Here is a 24,282-nt window from a genome sequence, read left to right as displayed (position 1 = left end):
GGAGCTGACATTATGATGAGGACTTATTTGGAGAGCTATTATTAGCCTATCACGGGGACTATAGATTCTGAGAAGAGTTATTTTAAAATGCCCTCTATTTCTGTATGTATTAATTGATTCTCAAATTTAAATGTTTATTTTAAATAAACAATGAGATTTGATATCTCATTGCTGGTTCTGAAAGGTAGTGGTTTATGTGGAAAGACAACAGAAAGGCCTCTAAAGGCTAGAAGAGGCAGGGAAATAGATTCTCCCCTAGAGCTGCTTATAGAAAAAGATGTAGCTCTGCTGACAATGTTTATTCCAGTGAGACCTGTGTTGGAATTCTGTCTTATAGAAATGTAAGATGATATTTTTGTGGTTTTTAAAGTCACTACAGGGGCGCCTGGGTGGCTCAGTTGGATAAGCGACTGCCTTTGGCTCAGGTCATGATCCTGGAGTCCGGGGATCGAGTCCCGCATCGGGCTACCTGCTCAGCAGGGAGTCTGCCTCTCCCTCTGACCCTCCCCCCCCATGCTCTCTCTATCTCGTTCTCTCTCTCAAATAAATAAATAAAATCTTAAAAAAAAAGTCACTACATTTGTGGTAACTTGTAAATGGCAGCAATAATATCTGAATTCAATTCATTACTAATTCATTTTTTCATACTTCCTAGCCACAAAATTTCATCAAAAGGAAAATTTCAAAAACTTAAGATTGTATTTTGTCTCTTAAAAAATGAAAAAAAAAAGTGTGGAGGAGTGCTCTATGAAATTAAAGGAGAAAACTTTTTGGAACACAAGTCTCCTAATGTCTAATCTATCGTGCACTCGGATTTTCCTTCAGTGTTATCTTAAAGATGTTCTTTTATCTTTGTATATCTTGAAAACATGAGCTATTTTTATATGAGATCATTATTCTCAAGGGAAACAGGAAATTGTGGCTACAGATGTGCTCCTGGTGGCAGGAAGCCGAGTTTTGCAATCACCATTTATCGCTGTAGTTTGCATATTTGCTTCTATTCTTTCCAGCTAAAGTAAAGTTCATGAAAGCTGCTGAGACTGGCTCTCTTATCTGTCATTGAACTGTCCTTTCAACTCCTCTACTCCTGCCTCTAACACAGTGCCTGGTACTTAAAAAAGATACTCATTACTTATTTGTTGAATGAAAACAAAAATGTGCCACAAATATCTTTTTTTTTTTTTAAGGAAGAAAAGTGATTTTATTTAATATTTTAAAAGTGACCTTGATTAACATTTTGGTGATCTCTCTCTCTCTCTCTCTCGCTATATATCAGAAAATCAAATCTGAATGTACACAGTGGTCGGTCAAGACCTGGATAGCTGTGCCCTGTCCTAGGCTCCATAGACAGATGACTGTACAGATAGATGTTAATTTTACAGTTCCAACCTAGCAGCTATTTGTGATATCTGGAAATTATTATATAACCTATAGATAACCAGCAATGTGGTACTGGTAAGAAAAATGCCAACAACCAAGAAGTTAGAACTGGGTAATGTGGCTCATAGGAAGTAACTAATTCTGGAATTTCTGAACAATATGGGTAGATTATAAGGACTTTCCTCTGAGGGGATTGGGAGAGACTCCAGAATTTCACTCATTAAGCATCTATCAGCCAGTATCATTTTTTATCTTCTATTGAAATAGGATTCTTTGAACTTATTGTTCATCTAGAGATGCAATTTAAATAAGTTTTGTGTGGTAGAATGTTATTACCCACAGTCATCACTGAGTCTCATTCACTTGTGTCAAAAACAAGATATTGGCAAATACCAGCTTTGAAAATTGATGCAAGAGGTCACAGATTAAAAAGTGTGAGTATGGGGGTGCCTGTGTGGCTTAGTTGGTTGAGCATCTGACTCTTGACTTTGGCTCAGGTCATGATCTCAGGGTTCTGAGATGAAGCCCAGCGTTAGGCTCTGTGCTCAGTGGGAGGTCTGCCTGAGATTCTCTCCCTCTCTCTCTGCCCCTCCCCACCCACTCACTGCTCGAGCATAAGCTCTCTCTCATTATCTCTAAAATAAATAAATCTTTTAAAAAAGTGTAAGTATGTATGAGATCTTGAATCTCACAGTGGCCTAACCTCAGTCATCCTTTGATAGCAACAAACATAAGGCCCTTTCAGGTAATCTGATCAGTTGTGTTGTCTGAAGCCAGAAGAAAAGAAAAAAGGTGGAGACCTAATTATCCCCAGGGAGATTATCATAAGAGTGTTGAACAAGGCAAAGATGAGGAAACAGCCAGTGGGAGAAGTTAGAAGCTATGCTTGGAAACCTAAATTTTGCAAACATATGATCAAAGAGAAGGGGCAATTAATACATTTTATTATGGTAGAAGTGCAGGGAACTTTGGGCTGTAGGCAGATTGCCTGAATGTGGAAGCAAAGCAAACAGGGAATTAACCAAAGTTGCCCTTGCTGAAGTCACAACCCTACACATCACCAAGACTGGGAGGGTTGCAACTGAGTGAATCAATGCTTCCTTCCCCATCCTGGTGAATATGAATGTAATGAACCAGGAAAAAAATTAATTAACCAAGAGGAGATTGAATACCCATTTGTGTTATGACCTTGAAAGTGTAATAAATCATTATTTTTAAGTGCTATAACATTCCTGTGTTAAGACTTGAAGGAAGACACAGGGCTCTGACCAACCACAGTATATCGTTACACCAACATCACACTTAATACAAAGAAGTACAGTAGATTCTAGGTATAGAAGTGATGCATCTCCATAGTTTTGTCTGGGAAATTAATCTCAGGAAAATGTAAGGTTCAAACCAAACTAATCCCTGTGAATATACTGGCTGAGGTACACATGAAATACCCTCGATCTAGTATACTCATAACTGCTAGAAATCACCCCTCCCTTCCTAGTAATCAAGAGACCCTAAACTCTATTGGACCATTGGCTTCTGTATAGGATATATCTAGTATTTAGGAATATTTACATATATACTTTATAAATATATGATAAATCTATTATATATAGGTATATTACTATATAGAGATATATTAGGTATATTACCATATATAGATATATTGGGGAAAGAAAGCAAAACTGTTGCTAGTGGTTCACTAGTGGGAACTGAGAGGAGTCACTCCCATTTCTACCCCTTGAGTCCCAAACTCATGAATGTTAGCCAAGGGAGAATCATATTCCATGCTAATTTACAGCATATACTGACCACAACCTAGAGGATATTGCTCCAGCACCATAAAGTGTTGCCACCTACCTGGTGGTGTAACTGAGTTTTCAAAAGGCTAGCCACCATTCTATCAATCTGGATGCTTAATAATGACAGGGCAAGGTAAGGACCAGTGAATTCTATGAGTATAGCCTAATACTGCACTTCAATTATAGTGAAATTGGTTCTTTGATCAGAAATTATGTTGAGTGGAATACTATGATGGTGGATAAGGCATTCTGTAGCCCATGGATTGTAGTTTCGGAAAAGGCAACATGATCGAGTAAACTATTTCCAGAATAAATCTATTCAAGTAAGAAAAAAAGTGTTTCCCCTTCTATGATGGAAGCAATCCATTTCAATCAACCTGACATCAGGTAGCTAGCTGATTCATCTGGGTAATGGTGCCATACTAGGAATTCAGTGTTAGCCTCTGCTGTTAGCAGATTAGATATTCAGCAGTGGTTGTAGCCAGATGAGCCCTGGTGAGTGAAAGTTCAGGTTACTGGGCTCCTGCATAACCTCCATTCCTGCCATTATGGCCATTTTGTTCATGAGACTATTGGTCAGTCACAGGAGTAGGTGAGGAAAATGGCTGATCAATGTCCATCTTATCCACCTTATTAAAATCCTCCTCTTCTGAGGTCACCCTTTGATGAACATTCACCAGGGACACAAAATCTTCACATTCTGTACCATTTTGAGGTATTTATCCACATATCTCTTCCCTAGACCTACTTGTTGTTAATTTTCTAATCATGTTCCTTTGAAGTCCCTGACTATCCATCCAAATTATTAGCCACAGTTCATAATCCAATGTACAGTCATATGTCTGGCCATGTCTCCTTCCCAGCAAAATAAACAACCAGATACACTGCATAAAGTTCTTCCCAGTGAATATTTCCTTGTCCTTCAGGCCAATTCAAAGTGGGACTGTACAATCAGAGAAAGACAATTATCAAAAGGTTTCACTCATATGTGGAACATAAGAAACAATGCAGAGGATCAGAAGGGAAAGGAGGGAAAACTGAATGGGAAGAAATCAGAGAGGGAGACAAACCATGAGAGACTCTTGACTCTGGGAAACAAACTGAGGGTTGCTGGAGGGGAGGTGGGGGGGGATGGGGTAACTGGGTGATGGGCACTAAGGAGGGCACGTGATGGTACCCAGGAGAGCACTGGGTGTTATACGCAACTGATGAATTATTGAACACTACATCCAAAACAAATGATGTACTATATGTTGGCTAATTGAATTTAAATAAAACAACAACAACAAAAAGTGGGACTGTAATGCTGCAGCTATCCACTATTGGATGGTTTGGGCATGCTGTATTGAACCATCTGTAAACCAAGCCTGAGTTGTTGCTTCCTCAGTCACTGGTTATCAAGAATTCCTCATAAGGTGATAGGAGAGCGCTGGAGAGAAACAGTAATATGTGTAGCTAACAAAGGGGCTAATGGTATTTGAGCCACTTCGTCATGCAATGTACTTGTTCCTTAAAGACCTGTTTGAGCATGACTTCTAGACACCACTTCATTTTGGTGAAGGATTGCTACTACATACAACCAAATTTATAGTTTGATGGGACCAATAAACACCAAACTCTTGATGGGAAGCTCTTATGGCAATTTTATTGCCTTTGTTCAAGAATTAAATGTCCACTAAGACCTATTTCCATAGCCAGCACTCATAGCTTCAAAGTCAAAAATGTGGCAACGGGGCTGATTCCTCTCACTGTTAACAATTTTTATTTCCTGCCCCTACTACTTCAGACTCATCTGGTTTAGAAATTGTAATTCTAAAAGGAGGAATATTTCCACCATGGGAAAAAGACAATGATTCCATTAAGTTTGAGACTACCACTTAGCCAATCTGGTACTTGTCCCTTTAAGAAATGGTGCTTAATTCCCCTCTCCTTCAATGTGAGCTGGCTTTAGTGACTTGCTTCTAGTATGGAATACAACAGAATTGAGGTTATGTCACTTCCAAAAGTACATTATAAAAAGACTAAAGCTTTTGTCTTTGGAATTCTTGCATGTTCCCCAACTCTTTGATCACTTGCCCTTGGGAAGCCAGATACTATCTTACAAGGGCACTTATGGAAGCCTATCAAGAGATTCATGTGGTGAGGAAATGACTGGCCAACAATCCGCAAAGAATTGAGGCCTCCCAACCAAGACATGTGTGATCTTGGAAAGGGATCCTTCTTCAGCTGGCTCTTCAGATGAGTCTGAAGCCAGAGCTGACAGCTTAACAACCACTCCAGGAAAGGTTTTCAGCCAGAATGTCCCAGCTAAGCAGTCTCCAGACAGAAACTGTGAAATAATAAACTTTTGTTGTTTAAATCTACTAAGTTTTGGCTACTTTATTAGGTAGCAACAGATTACTAATACTAACCAATATTAAAATTCATCAGGGAATGAAGCCTTGTGGCATTTGATCTTCAACTGTGTACAGCTCAATGGAAGGTCAGATTGCATGGGAGGATATTATGGGTCTTTTCATGTGTCTGTTGGACATCTCTATGTCTTCTTTGGTAAAATGTCTATTCAGAGCCTCTGCCCATTTTTTTATCAGATTGTTTTGTTTTGTTTTTGCTATTTAGTTGTGTGAGTTCTTTAAATATTTTGGATATTAACCCCTGATCAGATATATGATTTGCAAATATCTTCTCCCATTCAGTAGGTTACTTTTTCATTTTGTTGATGGTTTCCTTTGCTGTACAGAAGTTTTTTTTAGTTTCATGTAGTCCCACTTGTTTAGTTTTGCTTTTGTTGCCTTTGATCATGGTGTCAAATCCAAAAAATCATCTCTAAGACCAATGTCAAGGTGTTTACCACCTACGTTTTCTTCTAGGAGTTTTATGGCTTCAGGTCTTACATTCAAGTCTTCAATCCATTTTGAGTTATTTTTTGCTTATGGTTTAAGATAGTGATCCAGTTTCATTCTTTTGCTTTTGGCTGTCCTGTTTTCCCAGCACCATTAATTGCAGATACTGTCCTTTCCCCTGGAGTTGCATTTTAAGCATTTGGATTTGAGACATCTATTACATCTCGAAGCAAATATGTCATGTAGGCATTTGGATAGATGAGCTTGAAGTTTAGGTGACAGGTCTGAGTTGGAAATATATATTTGGGAATTATTGGAAAATATTTGATAGTTAAAACCTTGGGGCTTGATGACATCATCAAAAGAGTGAGTGTAAATAAAAAAGGTAATGATTAATAATAGGATCCTCCAAAATTAAAAGGCAGAGTAAAGAGGGAGCACCAGAAAGGAAGAATGAGAACATACAGACACTGGACTGGAAGAACCATTGTCCATTTCATGTGGATGACTACAGTGGAAATTTGTCTTACCACTTTCATACTGTCACTTCCAATCCATACTTCCTAAAGCAGCAAGAGTGAGTTTCCTATAACACTTCCTTACTTTACTTCCTTCAGTGGCTTATTTTTGTACTTACAAGCCTTGGTCTTGCACTGCCGAAGTATTCAATGGTATTGAGAATCAGTAAACTATAGCCAGGATTGTTTTTTGTTTTTGTTTTTGTTTTGGCCCTCCTGATTCTGATCTTCCATACTCCTGACATTGAAGGACTTGCTAAATTCAAACTTTCTGCTTCCTTATCCTGCATATTCCATGGTTCTCTTAAGGTTTTGATCTTCATATTCTGAATACCAGCATTGCAATGGACAGTTTCTTCAGGGTAGCTCAATAAAAAAGAACTGGCTCTCTTGGAGTAAAAGATTTGTTTCCTTTTGACATACCTCCTAAATGCTGGTCATTTTTCTGTGTAATAATTTGTAGAAGATTCCTTCAAAATAGGCCCAATAGCTCTCTTCCTATATCATAGCATTTAAAATTGATTGAATATTTATTGATTATTTAATACGGAGAATCACAAAATCACAAGCTAGTTTTCCAAATCAAGTTATTTATAGGTTGGTAGATTATTAACACCTTCTATTTGAATAGTGCTTTAAAATTTAAAACTCGGGACGCCTGGGTGGCTCAGTCGGTTAAGCGTCTGCCTTCAGCTCAGGTCATGATCCCGGGGTCCTGGGATCGAGTCCTGCATCGGGCTCCCTGCTCAGTGGGAAGCCTGCTTCTCCCTCTGCCTCTGTGTGCTGCTCCCTCTGCTTCTGCTCTGTCAAATAAATAAAATCTTAAAATAAAATAAAATAAAATTTAAAACTCTTTCCAAAGCATTATTTATTGTCTTGGATATTACTATCAGTTAAATAGCTATGTTTTAGATAATAAAGTCAACATAAAAAATACATGTGTGCTACTTCCTTTCTAGAAATTTATGTGTAGTACTTTATTATTCTCCCCCTTTTTAATATTGTCTCATTTGCAATTTGAAAAATGTCAAAACAATATTTTATTGAGTTCCAAATGTATGGTTAATATGAAATTCTAAGAAATGTAATGGGAGATACAAGTTTAACTCTTTAACATAAGACTCCTTTGTTTGAGATCCATGTGCTCACAGATGGTAACATGACCAGGAATGCCATTTTGAGCAGAAAGAAAATATGATCTTAGCAATCATAATGCCCTTAGACATGATGTAGGACTTAGCAGACAGTAGACACTTAATGAAAATTATGGAAAAACTGCTCTGTGTAAAGCTTTAGCAACCAATGGAAGGTACTCCTTTATATTTTGCTTATAGCCTTTCTTTTTCTTTCAAAAATTGTCTTTGTTTGTTTGTATATAGACCCCTAGTAGTACTGAGAGCCCTTGCACAGCTATTGTTTTTGTCTTCCTTCTGAAAATTGTTGTATATATGCAAGTAACCCAGGGATGCAGGACAATTTTATCCTGGCCTTTCATCAAGTCTGACTTCACCATTACATGTTATTTCTAACCTCAGTATTCTCTCAGGCAATTATTGAAAAATCCATTTTCAATTTCCTTTATTTTTTTTTTTTATACTTTCATTTGCTGTCATGCATCATTCACTTTTCAGAAGTGTTTTCACTTTAAGAGGACAAACAGCTAGTGTTGCCTGACTCCATGCTTTGCCATTTCATTTTAGAGATCTTTTTGGAATTTAAGCAGACTAATCTATCTAAATAAAAAAAGGCATATCAGATTTCACTGACTCCTGACCTCCTCGTAAACAATCAGATACTCTCTTATCTCACTCTGGGAAAAAAAAAAAAAACAATCAGATACTCTCTTATCTCACTCTGAAAAAAAAAAAGGAATGGATCTTTTCTGTGCTCTGATAACTCTAAGTTTATCTGAGACTATAGCACTTGATGGAACTGTGATAGTTATGGAGCATTAGCTACTCCGTTTAGGAATAGCTCATGTTTACAAATTCACTTAGTGACTAAATTTATCTCATTTTTTTATTGGCTTAAATGTAGACTGTTTCTCTTAGCAATAAAAAGACATTTTAGGATGCTCTTTTCTTTCAAGGGGATGCCTTTTATATTTGTGTAGAACTCTTCTCCATGTTTTTAATGAGAGAATAAAAAAGATTTTACATCAGTAAATATAAAGACAGAGAAGATTAGAAGGAGAAATAACTAAACCCATTAGCTATTTATTTTTGCTATTTTAAAATATTCAATGAAGTTGTTATATTAAGTCACCTCATTGCTTTAAGTATGCATTAAGCTATTTGAACAAATGCTTCTTTGAATAGTTCTCTGTTATCCCAGTCTCCACTCTGAAAATCCAAACAAAATCTGCTACATCCAAGACCAGCTGCTTTTTTTTTTATGTATGTGTGATATATGCATGTATATATTTGTATTTTTGCTTTAAGCTTAGATTTCTGGATCTTCTTTGCTCATGCTTTCTTTAGATCTAATAGTCAACCCATTCATCCAAGTCCTGTCTGATGGTTATTCCTTCATATTTTCTGAGACCTACTTTTTCCCTTCTAAACCAAAATCTAATCCTTACATTCAATGACCTTACACTTAGTTGCCTACAGTTTGTTCTTATTTCACAGTGGTGCCCATTTAAATTCACTGAACAACTTTTCTGATCAGAAATGATCCCTAGCTGCCCATCCATGCTACAGGATAGAGTTCATCTTGGCAAGGGAGAGCTTGTTATCTTTTCCAACACAATGTCCTACTATTTCACACACACACAAAAATCTACTACTCTTATCGGGCTTATATCTTCATTGCCTTTTATTTATTTTTTTTAAGTTTTTTTTTTTTAATTTATTTGAGAGGGAGAGAGGGAGAGAGATAGGGAGAGAGAGCATGAGCAGGGGGAGAGGGAGAATCAGACTCCCCACTGAGCAGGGAATCCAATGTGAGGCTTGATCCCAGGACCCTGGGATCATGACCTGAGCCAGAGGCAGACGCTTAACTGACCGAGCCACCCAAGTGCCCCTCATTGCCTTTTAAAATGTTCTTTCCATAGCCAAATCATTGGCACTTACTCCTTTTCTCCAATTCTTTTAATTAAACAAAATTTTCAAATACAAAATTTTTATCAAAGTAATACACTTAAAATATTGCTGAAGAACGTAAAATGTGAAAATAGCGATCTCTTACATTTTTCTATTTCATCCAAACTGTTGCTTACCAGCATAAACCATCCTCAACTCATATGGCACTTCTCATTTACAAATGTTTCTAAATAATGTTTATATTGACACATGTTGGCAAAAGTATTTTAGGCATTATCTCCTGATTTCCCATCTTGTAGGTGTAGATTTCCCATCTTGTCTTCTCTTCCTCAGCATATTTTTTCTACTCTTTGAGTCAAGGAATAAATTATGTCTATGCCTCCTTTTTATGCACCATTTAATTTTTTCCCCTGAGGTTAACAATTATTTCATTTTTTTCACTTTTTTAATGTACCCACTATAATTTTCCAAGTCCCAAAATGTTCTTCCACCTCCTTATTTAAAATATTTTCCATATGCCATCTTCCAATTCCATTTTCTTTTCTTGGAGTCATCATTCCAATGGTCTTCTTTTCTTCAGTTCCAATCTAGACTGCTTATGTTTTAGGTTTCTTCAACTGCCATCATATGAATATTATCTTTGCCTCTGTGACAGACTTCTTTTCTTGCCAAATCCTAAATTTTATGTCCTTATTTTATGATTCACACTGTTCAACAGGTTCCCAATAGAGGGAACATTAAAAAAATAAACATTTTGAGTCATATGTCTCAATGTTTTATTCTATTTTCATATTTGATTGATAGGTATAGAACTCTGTGTTGAAAATAATTTCACTCCAATTATTAAAGCAGGAACCTCCATTCCGAGAGGAAGTGGATGTCAGAGTACGAGGACCTTAGGGTCATCTTGTCCCATGAACACAACTAGGAAACTATGAAATCATTCTAAATACCCCAGAAACTAATCTGAAGACTGACAGGACAAGCTCCACAACTAAAGGGAAAGAAGAAACCACATGGAAGAACATAGGAAGTGCAGAGACATGGCTCAGGGGAGAAATGGAGATGGTGGGTGCTGCAGAGGGTGCAGAGGGGAGGGAGCCATGGTCATAAAGAAGGTCGAGAAGGAGAGAGAAAGAGGGAGGGAGAGAGAGAGAGAAAGACAGAGAGACAGAGAGAGGAGCACATAGGGGAATGCACAAGGAGAACATTTCCCCAAAGCCATTGGCTGGGAAAATGAGAAGGACTGATTTTTGTGAGTTCTTACAACCAGCAGGGCTTAAAGCCTGGAGCTTTGAAAGTCAGTAGGTTTGGCTGGGATAGAGTACTCAGGGAGCAGCACTGCTCCTGTAGAGAAGTCAGGCAAACCCAGGGACAGACAGTGTGGAGAGAACAACTTAAAGAACGCCTGGGGCACACAGAGGGGAGATTATTTGCTCTTCTTGGAGCATTTCGCTGAGAGGCAGCATTCATGGAGACTCTGCAGGGACAAAGGAGCTGACTGGTGCCATTTCCCTACCCTGTCTCTCAACATAAATACCAAAGCCACATGCAGGAAGCAGCACAGCATCGACACCGGCTGCCTAGCTTGCCTTACACCAAGGCCCACTCCCCTGCACTCTGGCAGGATGGCCCTTCTTGGTCAAGCTTACCTCAGTCCCAATGTGGGGGCCCCTCCTCTAGAATACTAGCACAAGTCCCTGCCCAAACCACATCCCTAAAGCCTGGAGTTTTAAAAGTCAGCAGGGCTGGGTGAGGTAGAGCACAGAGGGCACTGTGCTGCTCCTGGAGAAAAGGCAGGCAAACAACCGAGAGGCAGACAGTGCAGAAATAGTGATCTGAAAAATACCTGAGACACAAGGGGGCACATTACTCACTCTTCTTGGAGCACTTCCCTGAGAGGCAGCATTCACAGAGACATTCTCTGGGAACAAAGGAGATGGCTGGCGCCATTTCCCTCCCAAGTCCCTCAGCATAAACACAGAGCCACCTGTGGGAAGCAGCTCAGCACCTACACTGGCTGCCTGACTTACTTACACCAAGTCACACACCCCAGTGCTCTGATGGGACTGCCCTTCTCAGTCAAGCTTGTCTCAGTCCCAGTGCTGTGGGCCCCTTCTCCAGAAGACTAGCGGAAACCCCTACCCACACCACATCTCCCAACCAGAGAGTTCATCAGGGCTTCAGTTCTACTGGAAGGAGTATCAGGTCTCATTTCACACACACTGAACAGAGCACACCTAGTTATAAAACTCACCACATTCTGGCAAAGGACCAAACACTGCAACTGCAGGTAAGGAGAAACTCTGCAGAGGACTAACCTGAGGGAGAGAGCAGTCAAAACACAGCAGCAGAGTGCACACAGCACACACACCAGAGACACTTCCTGAAGTGCCCTTGGACATTGTATTACTTCTACATAAAGCCATTACTCTCAGGAGCAGGAAACATAATGGGTTTTTCTAACACACAGGAGAAGGCAGAAACATAGACAAAATGCCAAGATGGGGGAATATATCCCAAATGAAACAAAATAAGGTCATGGCCACATATCTAAATGAAACAGATATAAGTAACATGCCTGATGGAGAATTTAAAGCAACAATCATAAGAATACTCACTGGGCTTGAGAAAAGAATGGAAGACTTCAGGGAGACCCTTAGCACAGAGATAAAATAATTAAAAAAGAATCAGTCAGAAATGAGGAATGCAGTAACTGATTGGAAATAGGCTTGATGCAGTGAACAGCAACCTGGAAGAAGTAGAGGAAGGAATTAGTGATATAGAAGACAAAATAATAGAAAATAATGAAGCTGAGCAAAAGAGAGAAAGAATTATGGAACACAAGAATAAACTCAGGGAATTCAGTGACTCCATCAAACATAATACCATTCATATTATAGAAATCACAGAAGAAGAAAAGGCAGGCCAACATGAAGATATATTAAATTAAACTTGCAAAATATAATGAAAAAGAAAAAAATCTTAAAAGCAGAAAGACAAAAGAGGTCCCTAACTTACAAGGGAATACCCATAAGGCTAGCTACAGATTTCTCATCAGAAAATTGGCAAGCCAGAAGAGAGTGGCATGATATATTCAAAATACTGAATAGGAAGAATCTGCAGCCAAAAATACTCTATCCAGGAAGGGTATCATTCACAATAGAAGGAGAGAGAAAGATATTCAAACAAAAACTAAAGGAGTTTGTGATCAATAAACCAGCTAGGCAAGAAATATTAAAAGGGACTCTTTGAGTGGGAAGGAAAGACCAAAAGCAACAAAGACTAGAAAGGAACAGAGAAAATATCCAGAAACAATGACAAAACAAGTAATAAAATGGTAATAAATACTTATCTATCAATAATTATTCTGAATGTAAATAGACTAAATGCTCCAACCAAAAGACATAAGGTATCAGAATGGGTAAAAATAATAACAACAACAACAACAACAAGACCCATCTATATGCTGACTTATTTCAGACCTAAAGACACCTGCAGTTTGAAAGTGAGGGGGTGGAGAAACTTTATCATACAACTTGTTGTCAAAAGAAAGCCAGAGTAGCAATACTTACATCAAATTAAACTTTAAAACAAACACCATAACAAGAGATGAGGGAAGACACTATATCATAGTAAAGATGACAATCCAACAAGAAGATCTAACAATTGTAAGTATTTATGCCCCCAACATGGGAGCACCCAAATATATAAAACAATTACTAAGAAGCCTAAAGGAACTCATTATAATAGTACAATAGTAATAGAGGACTTTAACACCCCACTTACATCAATGGATAGATCATCTAAACAGAAAATCAATAAGAAAACAATGGCTTTAAATGACACACTGGACCAGACAGACTTAACAGATATATTCAGAACATCCTATCCAAGAACAGCAGAATACACGTTCTTTTCAAGTGCACATGGGACATTTTCCAGAGTTGATCACACAGTAGGTCACAAATCAGGGCTCAACAAGTACAAAGCAATCTACACACTTAATGCAATCCCTATGAAAATACCACCAGCATTTTTCAGAGTTAGAACAAACAATCCTAAAATTTGTATGGAACCACAAAAACCCCAAATAGCCAAAGCAATATTGAAAAAGAAAAGCAAAGCTAGAAGCATTACAATTCCGGACTTCAAGATATATTACAAATCTGTGGTGATCAACACAGTATGGTATTGGCACAAAAATAGACACATAGATCAATGGAAAAGAATAGAAAACCCATAAGTGAACCCACAACTATATGGTCAATCAATGTTTGACAAAGCAGGAAAGAATATCGAACGGTAAAAAGACAGTCTGTTAAAGAAATGGTGTTGGGAAAACTGGAGAGCTACATATGAAAGAATGAAACTGGACCACTTTCTTACACCATAAACAAAAATAAATTCAAAATGAATGAAAGACCTAAATGTGCGACAGGAAACCATCAAAATTCTGGAGGAGAAGAGAGGCAGTAACTTCTTTGACATTGGTTATAGCAACTTCTTACCAGATACATCTCCTGAGGCAAGGCAAATAAAAGCAAAAATAAACTATTGGAACTTCATCAAAATAAAAAGCTTCTTCACACTGAAACAATCAACAAAAGTAAAAGGCAGCCTACAGAATGGAAAAAGATATTTGCAAATGACATATCTAATAAAGGGTTAGTATCCAAAATATATAAAAAAAAAAAACACTTTAAAACTCAACACCCAAAACCAAATAATCCAGTTAAGAAATAGGCAGAAGACATGAATAGACATTTTTCCAAAGAAGACATACAGATGGCTAACAGACACATACAAAAATATTCAACATCACTGATCATCAGGGAAATACAAATCAAAACTATAATGAGATATCACTTCACACCTGTCAGAATGTCTAAACTTAACAACACAAGAATCAACAGGTGTTGGCAAAGATGTGAGAAAAAAAGGACAACATTCTTATACTGTTGGTGTGAATTCAAACTGGTCCAGCCACTGTGGATAACAGTTTGGAGGTTCCTCAAAAAGTTAAAAATAGAACTACCCTATGATCCAGCAATTGAACTACTAGGTATTTATCCAAAGAATACAGAAGTACCTATTCAGGGGCGCCTGGGTGGCTTAGTTGGTTAAGTGTCCGACTCTTGATTTAGGCTCAGGTCATGATCTCAGGGTTGTGAGATAGAGCCCTGTGCTGAGCATGGAGCCTACTTAAAGATTCTTTCTCTTCCTCTCCCTTTGCCCCTTCCCCCATTCACGTGTTCTCTCTCAAATAATAAATACTACTAATTCAAAGGGATACCTGCACCCCAATGTTTATAGCAGCATTATCTACAATAGCCAAATTATGGAAATAACCCAAATGTCCATTTACTGATGAATGGATAAAGAAGATGTGATGTATATATACAATGGAATATTATTCAGCCATAACAAAGAATGAAAATTCTTCCCATTTGCAATGATGTGGAAGAGCTAGAGAGCATTATGCTAAGTGAAATAAGTCAGTCAGGGAAAGACAAATACCATATAATTTCACTTACATGTGGAATTTAAGAAACAAAACAAATGAGCATAGGGAAAATAAAAGAAAGGCTAACCAAGAAACAGACTCTTCTCATTTTACAGAGAACAAACTGATGGTTACAGAGGGGAGGTGAATTGGGGGATGGTTTAAATAGGTGATGGGGATTAAGGGGTGCCCTTGTTGTGGTGATGTGCACTAGGTGTTGTAAATGTTGGATCACTAAATTGTGCACCTGAAACTAATATAACACTGTATGTTAACTGGAATTTAAATAAATAAAAATTTAAAATAATTTCACTCAGAATTTTGAAATAATCCATTATTGTATTATAGCTTTCAATTTGGTTGCTGTTTGAACTATTGATCTCATGTATGTAACTTATTTTTCTCTCTCTTGCAGATTTAAGAATGCCTTAATCCTTGCATTCTAAATTACACTTGGATTATGTCTTGGATTATGTCTATTTTCCCCCCATTTATTGTCCTAGGCAGCAGCTTACTAAAGTTTTATGTCATTTCATTCTGGGTATTATTCTTTCACTTTTATTTTTGTTCATTCCTTCTTTATTTCCTTTATTTATTTTCCCTTATATTGTCCTTTATCCTACTGCTAGTAAGCTGTTGAACATCCTAAATTGATCATTTAAATGTCATCTTTGCTGTCTATTTTTAACATCTTCCTTTTATTCCATTTTTAGAAGATCTCCTTTAGTTTATTTTCCAGCAGGAAGGATGAAGTATCTTTTACCTATTTTAAATTTCCAAGAATTCTTTCTTATTATCTTGTTATGTACTGGTTCCATGAATAGCTTTTCTTGTTTTATAGATGCAATATCTCCCTTTATCTTTTGGCAACCTGTACTGCTTCCCCTGGCTCTTTTCTTGTCATTGTGTTGATTTTCTTTCACGTTTTCGGTTTCTAAAAATTGTTTAATGATCCTTGAATATCCAGTCATATTTATTAATTCAACAAATATTTATTGAGCACCTACTGTATATTGAACAACTTTGTTCTATAAGATAGTGATTAAACAACAACAACAAAAAACATTGCCCTAGGTTTGAGCTGCCCTAGGTAACAACCTGACTGGGAGTTTGGGCTGCTAGTGATTGTGGAGTTTCTGTTATTGAATTAACTCTCTAACAAATAGCAATATTCAACTCTGAAAGTAATATGAAGTTCAACTGAAAGCCCCGGAGATCAATCAAAGATCAGCCAGAAAATAGAATCCAACCTTGGCAACAAAGGAAACACCATGGGGGAGATTTTCACCCAAGTACTCTCTCCAGCAATAGTTGATAAAGTTTAAGCAGAAAGCCATGCTTTTATTGACCTGACTGTACAGAGTATGGAGTTCAGGGATGCTAGAATGACTAAAAACCGAGGGGTACAATCCTAGAACAAAAAAGAACCTTATAGGAGGAGCCCCAAATTCTGCATATAAATCTCTTCAAATTCTTCGCTAACTCCAGAACTGTTTTGTTTGTGCAAACAAGATTCCAAGGAGCCCAGTAGAAAGCAACAGCTATAAGACTGATGGAGATGAGGAGGAAATTTAGTTAGTCCCCACCACAAGGGTGACAAGAGTATTGAATTCAAGTCTTGCCAAATTAGAGAAACCCTATAAGCACCTCAAGTTTTCTGCTGATATTCCAGAAGGGACACACTTTAAAACGATTTCTCAGGACTAAAGGATTCACCTTAAGACTAAGAGCAAAACAAAAATTGACTTGCCTAGCAGAACATAAAACTACACATTTGTATGTTCAAGGCAGTCCATCAGGTATTGAACAGCCTACTGAACAAAATTGAACATTTTTCAGAGGAAAATATAAGAATCCAGAGTGTTTACAACCTATGGCTAATGCATAAGTATATAATGAAGTAATTACTAGACATGTGAATAAGCAGAAAATATGACCTATAGTTAAGGGAAGAATCAGTTAAAAAATCCACAGATAACCCAGATATTAGAACAAGTGTACAAGTACTATGAAATAATATGTTTGTCTGCGTCCTCTATCAAGCAAACACCAAGATGAACTTAGACGAGCAAGGAATTTATTAAACGAAGGGCCTAGGAGAAAAAAAAAAATGGGAGAGAATTGAGAAAGCCTGGGAGAGCCACTAGATTAATGCAGGTCTGATTCTGAGTGAGGGAGAGAGAGAACGAAAGATTGGATGTTGGTATTTTAGACTGAAGTGAAGTTCTAAGGAAGACTGTCCTCCAGCCATATTTGCCCATTAGAAGAGCCTTGCACATGCCAGGAAAGGTCTCCCTTAGCACACCTTGTCATGCTTAGTCTTTGGCTGGGAGCCACTTGTAGGAAATCTATCACACTCTTCACAGAGATCTGGGTAACATGTTCTCATGGCTGCCACAGTCCACTCTTCCACACAGAGATTTAAATCTCCACATAGGTTTGAAGAGCAGCTCCTTTGTGGTTCTAACATACCACCTCTCTCGAGGAGAAAATTAGTTAGCAGGACAAACTACATTTTCTTTTTTTTTTTTTTTTAAGATTTTATTTATTTGACAGAGAGAGACACAGTGAGAGAGGGAACACAAGCAGGGGGAGTGGGAGAGGGAGAAGCAGGCTTCCCAAGGAGCAGAGATCCCGATGTGGGGCTCAATCCCAGGGCCCTGGGATCATTACCTGAGCCGAAGGCAGACACTTAATGACTGAGCCACCCAGGCACCCCCAAGCTACAGTTTATGTCATTGCAGTTGATTTATTCTTGTAACTAATATTCATCCTTTGCCTTTTACACTCAAATTTGAAATTCCTTTCATGGTCAGCTATCACCTTGGCAAATCTAGTTGGCTTAACTGATCATGTGATCCATACCTTCAATCCTAAAGCATTTAAATCACTGAAAATCACTTTTTTTCTTTCTCAATCTGAGATAGCTGTATGTATTGACTGACTGTCATTTGGGAAAAGGATTGCCAAAAACACAAATTAACCACCTGTTGCACACTTATTCTTTTCTGTCCTCATATAAAAGTAGCCCATCTCGTCCTGCCAATCAGAGTCAGTGACCTCTGGCGTTATGGTAACTTCTTACCTGCTGTTGCCTGGATACAACAGGTGCCCCATTGGCAGCCTGACTTGTTGTTCAATAGGATCGTTAACTATGTACTTTGGCAAGAGTATAATTTCTCTGGAAACAAAACCCCTAATGCTACAGAGCCCAGAACAATCAGGATAGGAAGCACAGATTTCCCAGTGAAGCACTGAGAGTACTGGTAAGAAAGACTACTCTTGTTTTCTTCTCTTAGTTGTATCTGAAATCATGTATTATTTTATTAGGGACACAGTGTCATAGCAAGGTCTCTGATTTAATACATTCTGAAGTACACCTTGTCTTTTCATATTGTTGTCATTCAGCTGGCGTTATAGTTGTACCTTTAGAAACTGTTCCAGCATTCTATGAGGACCAATGTCTCTGGGTGGTGCTATATGTATTATAATCAGTGGATCTCATGGTCCTGTATCCATTCTTGTATCTCTTTCACTTTGAAGTGGGTTCCCTGGGTCACGTGTTATGCTGTATGAAGATTGATAAGTCCCTACATAGACTGAAGTTCTGTAGATGGGGAAAAAAACTTCATACCTGAAATCATACCTAAAATAGGTAATCTATCCCTTTGAGTATGAACAGCTGGTCCTTCTAGAATAAAAGGAGCTTGTGCATTTGAGTTGCCACCAGTGGCCAAGTGGTATCCTTGAGGAATTGTGTCATATGTGGGGCGCCATATTGCTCTCTGTTGCTAACATGAACATTCATAGGCAGAAGTGGTGAGAAGGCCCTAATGAGAGCCCATGGTATTGGGTTCATAACAGTTTCTTTGTCTATCACCATGACACTGCATTCATATGTCCATCATGCTGGTTTGGACCAATGATGAAGGCTGGCTTACATCAACTTATCTATATATCACTGATCAATATTTCTTCACTGATGGGTGCTTTCTGGTAGGTATTCACATAGGATACAAAAATCTTCTCTTTTCATGACTGACCACCCCATATGTCCATCCATATGAACCTATATACTCTCTATCTTCTCACCTCCAATATTCTAGTCATTTTCCTTTAAATGCCCTAACCGGGAAACTGTATATATATATATATATATATATTCTCATATTGGGCCACCTCTTCAACCAAAGTGGATGACTAGGTACACACTTGCAGTTCTGCTCATTAAAAGATTTTTCCTCCTTGTTCTCTTTCACAGAAGCTCTTAAATGTGGTTATAATGAAACCTCTGTCTGTTTTAGCCTTGCAACCATGTGCCAAGGAATCCATCTATAAATCAAGTTTGCTCTTTTTCTCCTTTTTAGCTGTTATTATATGGACTGTCCCATAGGACCTGTGCCTTCAGTGTGAACGAGGTAATGATTTTCAGTATATAGTAGGGAGGGCCATCAATCAACTATACCCCCTGCACCACTGGATCTGATAGTTACCCCCAAATTTATAGTCACCAAATATAACTATGATAAATATTTAAAGATTCTAAAATGATTCAAAATGGATAAAGATTCAAATGGATATAATGGGTGATAAGATGAATAATTTCAGGATCTTTGGAAATTATAAAAAAGGACTAAATGGAAATAGAACTGAAAAATACAACACAAAATAAAATTTTATTAGATAATTTTTATCACACATTGGACACAATAAAAAAAGACCAATAGTCTTGAAGACACATAAATCCATTTCACATACTGAAGCACTGAGAGGAAAAAGTTTGCAAAAAGTTATAAAGAGCCTCAATGACCTGAGAGGACATGTCAAGCAATCTAACATATATGTAATCAGAGTCCAGGAGAGGAGAAAGAATGAGACAGAAAAGACTATCTGAAAGATATGGTTAAAAATTTTCCAAATTTGTTTACAGATAGGAACCTACAATAGCAGAAAGATTAGCCAACTACAGAAGGGAAAAACACAAAGAAAACAATTAAGTAGGCCCATCAATCAAATTGCTGAAATCCAGAGGTAAAGAAAATGTTTAAAGCAGCTACAGGAAAAACACTTGTAGAGAGAAACAAGAATAAAAGAATGGCAACTGACTTATCAGAAAAAGTTGGTGTCAAGATAATAATGGCATGACACCTTTAAAATGCTTGATGAAAAAGAAAACACCTGCCAATTTAAAATTCTATATGGCACAAAAATATCTTGAAAAAATGAAGGTGAAGTAAAAACATTTCCAGATAAACAAACTGGGAAATTGTGTTGCCAGTAAAGGAAGTTATTTAGGCTGAAAGAAAATGATACTTATAGGAAGTCAGAAAAAGCCCTGGAAATGGTAAATAGATGAGTAAATATAAAAGGTCATCTTTCTTTTCTTAAAATCCCCAAAGGCAATTGATTGCTTAAAGGAAATATTATAGCAATGTTTATGAGGTTTATAACCTAAGTAGAAGAAAAATAAATGATAACAATAGCACAAAGGATGGGAACAGGTTTAAATAGAATTATATTTTTAAGTGCAGTATATTATACATGAAATAGTGTAATATTAATTTGAAGTAGGATATATTATGTTAAATAAGAATACTGCAATCTCTAGAGAAATTTACTTAAAAGTAATAAAATAAGATTTTAAACATTAATTCAGGGGCTAGAATAGGAAAATATTAAATCATTCCATAAGAAAACAGGAAAGGAGAAACAAAGAAACAAAAACAAAAGGCACAGGTAGAAAACAAGTAGCAAGAAGGTAAATGGAAGGAAAAAATCTATCCAAAGGCAGAGACTGGTAGACTGGACACAATGAAATATTATTCATTTCAAAAGAATGAAATCTTGACGTTTGCAACAAATGGATGGATCTAAAGAGCATAATGCTAAGTGAAATAAGCCAGTCAGAGAAGGACAAATACCATATGATTTCATTCATATGTGCAATTTAAGAAACAAAACAAATGAACAAAGAAAAAAGAAGACAAACCAAGAAACAGATTCTTAACTATAGAGAACTGACAGTTACCAGTTATGGGCCGGGAGGGTGTGGTTGAAGTAGGTGAAGGGGATTTAAAGTACATTTATCACGATGAGCACTGAATCACTACCTTGTACACCTGAAACTAATATAACACTGTATGTTACTTATACTGACAAAGATTTTTTTGAATGAAAACATTAATAAACAAAAATAAAAATTAGAAAAGATACAACTCTATGCTGTTTGCAAAGGATACTTCATACATTAAGACACAAACAGGTTCATGATATACCATGCGGAAGATACACCAGGCAAACACCAAACATAATAAAGCTTGTGTAAGCTATGTTAATATCAGACACGGTAGGTGTCAAACAAGGAGTCTTACCAGAAATAAAGAGAGGCATTTCATAACGATAAAAACACCACAGTATAGTAACCATAGGCAACAATACTGTATTATATACTTCAAAATTGCTGAACTAGATCTTAAATGTTCTTACCATATACACACAAAAAAAGATAATTATGTGACATGATAGATACGTTACCTAAAGTAACAGTGGTAGTCATATTGTAATACACAGATGTATCAAATCAACATGTTGTATACTACATTTATACAATCTTAAATGCAATGAAATCTCAATTTAAAAAATCAATCAGAAGGATATTAGAATTCTAAATGTATATACACCTAATAACAAAAAAATACACAAATATATTTGAAGATTTTTAATACTGTTTTTTGGTAATGGATAGAACAGCCAGTAAAGATATGGAAGACAGGTACAACCTATCAAACAACTTAACCTAACTGATATTTATAGAATAGAACACCAAACCACTAGATTACTTTAATCTCTTGGGGACAGATGCATTTTTGGAATCCAGAATTATTTGTATCTTTAGAAAGATTATTTATGTGGATTCAGGTCCACATTCTCTTATTCATAATTACTCAAAAAGCTCTAAAAATGAAATTTTTGGTCAGCTTGGAGCCAAAGCTTTTTTGGAAGCAGAATCTGACCTTCCATGAAGCATGGGTTGTGTCTTAGCTTCCTCTCAGCCATAAGTGATGCTGCAATTCACTGATGTTTCATTGTGTGTTTTATTTTATAGTTTTGTAATTAACTACACCATGAACAGTTTGAAATAGCTGAGATGCCCCTGTAAGTAACAGAAATAGAAAAGGAGGCATCTGCCAATATCTAGAGGGCACAAAGTGAGGATATTGCTGAGGCTTCAAAACAAGCATGCAGTTGAAGACTTTAAAAGGTTTCCTGATACTAATGAAAAGACTATATTAAACCTTATTAGTTCACCAAATATGCATCAGTGGAAGTGCAATTAAGCTAGAAAAAGGCTCACATTGAAGAAATGCTGAACATTAACAATGATGTGCCTGTTGTACATTCCTTCAAGGGAAAATTATGAGATGGGAATATTACTGAAATAGTTTAAAACATAGTGAAGCAGGTGGATAATTGTGAGGATGATGCTGACGGTGGGGAAAAAAAATTCTCTGGATGATATGGTGAAACTGTAATCAGTTAATTGCTGGCCTTGAATAAAACACGAGGTCAGTGCAGTTCAATCAATTAAAGAAAATCTGCTTGGGTAGAACCCCATGTTAATAGCTCAGATAACATTGAAAAAAGCTTTTTAAGACTATGTTCCTTAAAAATGTTGTGCAGTGAAAGTCTGTCCCAAAAGACCACATACTACATTACTGCATTCCCTTGAAAGTCCAGAATAAGAAAATCTACAGAGACAGAAGATAGATTCGTGGTTGCTTAGGGTTTAGGTGAGATGGGGAGATAGGGGTGATAGCCAAAGTATTCAGTTTCTTTCTGACATGATGAAAATGTTCAAAAATTGACTGTGGCGATGGTTGTATATTTCTGTGAATATACCCCAAACCACACTGAATTGGACATTTTAAATGAGTAAATTGTACAGCATGTGAATATTTCAACAGAGCTGTTAAAAAGAATGGCTAAATCATAGTTCATTTCTGAAGAATCTCTTAGCCAAGTTCTCAGGGGTCCAATTCCAACAAAATGATAATGAAAGTAGTATACACAATTTTCCAAGATTCTCAGATTTAATCATAATTTATTGCATATATAGACTCAACAATTCAGCTTATCTTGAAATTGCATATACGCTTGAAGTTTGTTTTCATTAGGAAAAAAATCAACACAAAATCATTTACAGATTATATTTACACCATTATTTATTACTATATAAACCAAGATACTCTTAATAGTCTTTGATTATTCCACTTGGAGTGAATATTCATACATTGTGCTCAGCAATTCAGATGATTTTAGGGTGCTTCTGCAGATAGTGGTGTTTATATAATAAACTGTGTTATATACATAGCATTTAAAAATTTCCGACTTTTGGAAAGTTATCTGTCCCCAGAGTATCGTATAAGAGAATGTGGGCCTGTATGGTATCATATCCCCAGAGGGTTTGGGGACAGCAGCCTGTAATCAGAAGCTCTATAAATAGCTTCACTTCAGGTAATATTTTGCAAAAAAAAAAAAAATTTGTACCAGCTTTTTTAAAATGCTTTTTAGAATTAGAATTAGATTTCAAAAATGCAGGAAAGAGATTCTTGAACTGAAATTCTTGAATTTAGAATTTTTTAAACGTTTATTAGAATTAGAATTAGATTTCAAAAATTCAGGAAAGAAAATACTGATTGCTACTTAGAGTGATAATCTATATCAATGCTGTCCAATAAATAGCTATGCTTACAAGTTTATATTTTCCGGTAGCCATATCAAGAAAAAAAACAGATACTAAATTTAATGATAGTTGTATTTAGCCCCATATATTAAAAACATCATCATTTCAACGTGTAATCAATACAAAAAATGTTTAGATATTTTATATATTTTTTTCATCTTATATATATTTGAAATCTGGTTTATTGTCCTTATAGGGAAACTCAGTTTGGACTAGTCACATTTCAAAAGTTTAAGAGCTACATATAATTAGTGGCTATCCTTTTGGACAGTGCAGAACTATGTAACTAGAGGTGTATCTAATGGTGTCTGCATTGGTGAAAAACCTCAAGTTCTACAAATCTGCACAAAAATAACAGGACTAATGGGAAAAATAGGGATAGGACATACCACTCTAAAACCATGCAACTTTGATAAAGTGAGCCATAATGAGTCAGTAATTTGTATCTGGAA

The 24,282-nt window shown here is 36.8% G+C and overlaps 1 protein-coding gene and 1 long non-coding RNA gene across 3 annotated transcripts in view; both read left to right on the top strand.

Moving 5' to 3' along the window:
* The window catches only part of LOC145716185 (uncharacterized), a 112,053-nt gene that overhangs the window by 8,126 nt on the left and 79,645 nt on the right, over window positions 1-24,282 (top strand). Inside the window, exon 2 of one of the 2 annotated variants that reach the window (XR_014138661.1) lies at window positions 371-6,329. The exons of the other annotated variant lie outside the window; for it this stretch is intronic. The gene's annotated coding sequence lies outside the window, so the exon portion shown is untranslated. Of the gene's footprint in view, window positions 1-370; window positions 6,330-24,282 lie in introns of those variants that run through there. 2 annotated transcript variants of the gene reach the window in all.
* Window positions 1,723-7,674, top strand: LOC145716186 (uncharacterized). Its single transcript, XR_014138662.1, has 2 exons — window positions 1,723-1,797; window positions 1,878-7,674. It is a non-coding gene; the product is annotated as an uncharacterized LOC145716186 (long non-coding RNA).

Source organism: Leptonychotes weddellii, chromosome 1 (assembly GCF_054177405.1).
Source record: "Leptonychotes weddellii isolate Sample4059 chromosome 1, ASM5417740v2, whole genome shotgun sequence".
Taxonomy (NCBI): Eukaryota; Metazoa; Chordata; class Mammalia; order Carnivora; family Phocidae; genus Leptonychotes; species Leptonychotes weddellii.
Note: the sequence above shows the minus strand (reverse complement) of the source record. Positions and strands in the feature narration are given on the sequence as shown.